Source organism: Vitis riparia, chromosome 13, assembly GCF_004353265.1.
Source record: "Vitis riparia cultivar Riparia Gloire de Montpellier isolate 1030 chromosome 13, EGFV_Vit.rip_1.0, whole genome shotgun sequence".
NCBI lineage: Eukaryota > Viridiplantae > Streptophyta > Magnoliopsida > Vitales > Vitaceae > Vitis > Vitis riparia.
This window is the reverse complement of record NC_048443.1, coordinates 25,164,384-25,170,409: the sequence shown is the minus strand read 5'-3', so window position 1 is coordinate 25,170,409 and position 6,026 is coordinate 25,164,384.

Genomic DNA, 6,026 nt, shown 5'->3' with positions numbered 1-6,026 from the left:
TCCCAATATACAATGAATTGTTGTTTATTATCCCAAAATTGAAGCCAATGCAGTTCGTAATTAATGAGCATGCTAACCCCTAACACCCACGAAGACAATAATAATAAGTACAACCCTCCTTTTTCCTCACTTCTTTGAGTTCTTTCTACCATAACCGACTTATTGGTACTAGACGGAAATGTCGTCTTGGCAAAATCAACGATATTATTGTAGGCCAGTGGTGGAGATTATCATTGATAATATAATTGCGGTGTGGTATGGAGCGGAGACATGGAAGATGGAGGTGGGTCAAGGTGGTGATGCAAGTGATGGTGGAACCGTGGAAGACAGATTTCCCAGAATCTCCACAGCAGAGCTCCCGACACTTCTTCTTGTTTCCCGGATATCAATCCTCCCATGTCTTCCTCCATACACGCTCCATAACTTGACAAAAAAAAAAAAAAAAAATGAAACCCTAATTCTTAATTTGGATTAATAACTAAATTCTAACTTGTCTTTTCTACTTATTCTGACCAGTTTGGTTTGCCACTAAGTGACTTCACAGAGTAAACAAATATTTCTTTTGTTTTCTTTTTTTTCTTTTTTCTTTTTTTTTGCCTTTTTTAAATGAGTATTTAATGAAAAGGGAAAGGGATACAATCTAAACACTTGGGGGTTTTCCTCCTCAAAAGCACTTACGTGATCACGGAGAGATGTTTCTTCTTTAAAATAAAATCAATTTGATGAAAATGAACATAATAATTTTTTGATTATTCCCTCTCCTTTTGGGTGACAGAGATGCATGCTTGTTGTAAGGCACAATAATTTGGATACAAACAGATTGATGTTTTCCCTTTGATGCTGCCTGCATCCCATTACACCTTACAATAAGGCACTCATTTGCATTATATTCACCCCTTCAAAAAAAAAACCAAAGAGATTCCATGACATCACATAAATTTTTTATAGAGTAAACTATTTATACACCGTGTTTGGAGTGTACTTTCATAAGACTCCTTTTATTTATAAAAAGGTTTATTTTAGAATGGGCTCTAGATTATGGTGGTGTTTATTTTTTTGTCAAAAATAATTTATTTTCAGAATTTAAATTGTTTATTTTTTTACTTTTTCATAATTTATTATAAATTTTTTATTAAATAAAAAAGCTAAAATATATTATTATTTTTAAATATTAATAAAAATAAAATATTATAAAAACAAACCACCTAATATTTAACACTATTAAACATTAAAGTTCTATTTAGAATTAAGTTAAAAAACAAACATCACCTATGTCTCAATTCAATCTATACATTCTTCCATACAGAAATGTCCACAAAAAAAAACCCTTAGGAAAAAAAGTTGATTCTTTAAATAATAGAAAATACTAATTTATTTATAATAAATATTTATAATTATAAGGTGGGTAATGCAAGTAAGCCAGAAAGAAAAAGAGTACAAGGAAGCATGTGCAGCCACACATAGACCAAGTTGCCATGACTCTTTTGAGTCACTATGCGACAATACACCCAATAAAAAGCACATAAACAAGAAGTGGAAGGACATAAAGTCATAAACCTTTGTCCTCCCATGTTGCCTTCAAATCTAGATCAAGGAAAAATTTTGGATTGAGAGGAGGTCCACATTCAATGTAAATACTAGGGTTTGTTTGTTTGTTTTTGGAAAAACCAAACAGTGATTGTTATCCCAATGTGGAGGGCGTACTCAAAATGGCTATCTTCATCTTCTGCTCCGTCAATAATAATCGACCCACCTTATCTTCTCAATCTATTTCACTTTTTAATAATTGAATACTCCCTATTCAGTGAACTTTGCTCTATTTTGATTGGAATTTTTTTTTTTTGAACATGTTTCTTTATATATATATAAAAAGAGATTTAAAATTAATAATAAATAATTTATATTCTTATGATAAAATAAACATAAACAAAATCATATTTTTAATACTTTAATTTCTAAAATCATTAATTATTTAGTCACCTTCAAATATGATTAAGAATCCTCTCAACTAGATAAATAAAAATAGACGTTGATACTTCTCTACAGTGTCCGTTAAATTCCCACCAATTTTCCCGTGACAATAGTCTCGCACAAAAGAGCTGTTGCAGTGGTATAAAGTAGCATTTGAAACGGTTGATGTAACCCTTCATATTTCCAACCACCATGATATAAAAGCATGGTACTATGATTGGTAATAGACTTTGATCCATATCCTAACTTTGTCTAGAACGTGACCCACAATATTTAATATCATAGGATCAATGCAAATTTATGGTTTCTAGATACGGGGGGGTTTGGGATGTTGCAACTTGCAACTGCCACGGCATTCATGACCGTGGGGACAGGCGGTCAAAGATAGGGTGAGACACTAGGCCATTAAAGTTGAAGAAGAAACAAAGTTAAGAGACCACAACACCTTCCTCACCATTAATCAAGGCGGCATGTTCCCTCGATATTCCCACGCCCCCATGCTTAATGACTTAATCTTGATTTTTTTTTTTTTTTTTCACTGCACGCACTGGGGATGGAACAAGGAAATTAAAATGCAAATGCGAAGTGGTCAATTCTAGAGGTTTTCTCTCTATAAACTGTGTGACAAAATTTTCCCTTTTTTTTTTCTTCTCTTAATACATAGGTTTGACCCTGATGCATCTTCTTTTTCGGCTTCCAATCAGCTTTATTTGGATGATTGCCTTTTGATTGAATACCCAAGACACAATCTTCTACTCTTTTAACTTCTGAAACCTTTATTCAGTGCCACACTCTTCGCGTAATGTTTTATCAATCCATCAGCACTTCTTGTGGGGTTGATATCCGACGGCCATTGCCACCTTAATTGTCACTAAAAATCAGCCCACCTCTCTGGTAATTCTCATTGACGTCACAGCCCACTCATGAGTCATATGGCTCGTGTCCATAGGCTCAAGCAGCATCCTATCCTATGGCCCTTTATGTAAGAAATTTACACACCAACGTGAGCTTATGGCCTTAATCATCCAACTGTGGTTTACGGGTCCTACAGTGAGAATAGAAAACCTCCAAGGGAAACAAAGGAACAGAGAATGTTGGGTATGGAAGGTCACCAACTTTTGCACGGCCAGCCATGAAAAGCAAAAGGTAAAAGAAGAGAGGAAATAAAAGGAAAAAGAAAAATGGAAAGGAAACAAAGCACATAAGAATGTATAATATATTAATAATGGAAGCAAGCTTAGGAGTCACTCAAGAAAAACCCTTGTAACACCTTCTCATTTATCTTAAAGCTCTGGAGTGTAGACCCACTCCCACTCTGGCCTCCACTCACTTCCCACCACTCACGGCTTGGACTGTCAAAATATGAGCATGTTTCTCAAATTATGAGTCACGGACGATATTTTGCTTTTTCTGAAATCTTGTTTCCTGGAAGATTTTTCGTTTTGGGTTTGGGGAGTCACATGCACGCGCCACTAAAATTTTGGGGTGGAGGGAGGCACGGGTCCATCCCTAGTCCCTTGTGATCTCAGATCTGCCGCACCAAAAAGTCGGAATCCCCTGTAAGCCAGGTGGTGGTAGACGGCATTCATTTCGTCCAATCCGATTTGTTGCATTGGGCCCACCAATGTAAATGGATGGGCCGTTTCAGGCCCAGTACACTTTGAGCAAACAAGATGAGTGATGTGGCATCAGCTTTGCTCGCCCCGCCCTCCCGTTTAAATGTTTTCAACATTTTTCAATTTTTTTGTATTTTTAAATTTATTAAAATAAGTCTAATCTATAAATAAATTTTTTTATAAATATTTATAATTTATTTTTATGAAAAACAATATTTTATTTTATATTTAAAAATTTTTTAAAATTAAAATAATTTTTATTTAAATTATATATAATCAGGACGGAATAAAATTATACCCGAACATGAAAATGAAGTTCACAAGTCACGCCCCCTCTCCCTTTCGGCGGGAAAGTTCAAAAGCCATTTAAGAAGATAAGGGGATTGAGCTTCGCACAACAAAACAGAGAAAACCATTTTTCCTTTCAAATTTTCTTTCGGTTTCTAAATTCTAAGGCAGCGGCTAGCGTGCCGACTTTTGGGAAATACCTCAATCACGCAGACTGGCACGCGTGAGGAACACCAACCATCACCAAAACGGCGATCGTCAAGTGAAACTGAGCAAATAGAAAATGCAAGTATGCAAATGGAGGTAATAAGCGTACAAGTACTCCTTGTGCTGTCCTTTTCCGCAGGTAAGCATGTCCCAACCCCACTCTCTTATTTTTATTTGTTCATATTTTCCTTTTGAATTTGAAGTTTCTGGCTTTGCGTTGCATTCTCGAAACGGCAAAAAAAAAAACTTGCTGTAACAATTATACGAACACAACAGCCGTTAAAACAAACGGAGGAGGTTTGACCAAGACCAAGACACTGTGACAGTTGAGCTGCCCAACCTGGTTAACGTACGACCACAACGTCACTTTTTCGTTTTTTCTTTTTTTTTCAATCTATTGTTGCTTAATAGAAATGGAAATGAATGAAAATAGGAATAGAAAAGCTTAGAAGAAACAAAAAATAACAAAAATAAAATTATATTTATAATTAATAAATTATTTTGATGCATTTCTTTATCTTTATTTTACTTTTATTTTTATATAAAAATTAAATAATTTAAAAATATACACATTTTTAACCAATTTTAATTATATTTAATTTTTATATTTTATGATAAATTAAATTTAAAAATAATTTTAATTCTTTTCCTCTCTTTAATATATTATTAACTTTTAAAATAATACCATTATGCATCAAATGGTATTATTTCTATTGATAAGGGTTAATTTCAAATTTTGAGTTATAATAATCTTGTAAAAAATATATTTTATTTTCTAAAAATTAAACAAAGAGTTGATTTTATTCACACTTTAAGAGATTTGATGTAAATATATCAACCCATTTGGTTTGATGTAAATACATATAATTATAATTGATTTTAAATTTCGGAAGTTAGCTTCCTATAAATTTAAAATCAATGGTTGTCAAGTGTATTTATACTATATATCAAGAGTGCAAATGAAATTTATAGAATATCAAAAAAGAAAAAATTACCTTCACATTTTCTTAATTGATAATTTATCGATTCCAATAGTTTGTATTTTCTTAGTACGAAAAACTCATATAACTTCGACATGAATTATCATATGTTTATCGAACTCGAATTATCATACTCCCTGACATGTGTTGTCTATTAAATATGAAAAAATTGTGCACTTTCAATATGTAATGAACCTTTAACATTAACCTTTTGTCAAACTTAGTATACAAATTAAACATTCTAACACATGAATCATAAGTATCACCTCTTACAATCGAGGTCATTGTGAAAGAGAGTGCAATCATCCCATGATCCAAGGGCAAATCTAATTTGTTGATGCAAGGTCAATTGGAATTAGATCCTCCTTACGATTGTGTCTCTCAGAACTTTTGTCCAATGATGAGAATTGGGTGAGTTTCTTCCCTGCACGAAGGATGTTCAGACAGGTGGTCCGGGCATGCCCTTCCGAAGCTTAAGTTAGATAAAGATAGGTCAGGCTCGAAAAAAATTAGTAGGTCAGCTTAAGTGTGTGTACTTTGTTTATGCTTTAAGAGGGTTTTTATAGTGCTCGGTAGGAAGTCACTGTAGTGCTGACTTAAGTACTTTATCCTTCTCTATAATGATGACTATCCTGCAAGTGGCAAGACAATCATTACAACTTTAGGTAGCTAGCAGGTGTCGTCAGAAGATTTGACATGATGTTTAATTGTTCAGTTACCCATTCTCTCAACCTGCTAGAGGTGTGGGGTTATGTGTAGTAATTAATTGACATCGACTTGAAGGTTAAGGAAGGTCTCATCAATCATTCCCCTGTCAGATATGAATGATTGCGCAAGTCAATGGGCCTTGAAGGTTAATTGGGTGGTTCCGTCCGTTCAGGAGCCCGATCGTGCTTGTTGTTAGGCCTTATGGTCCGAATGGAAAGCTTCGGACACTTCCGCCACTATTCGGACGTTATTGAGG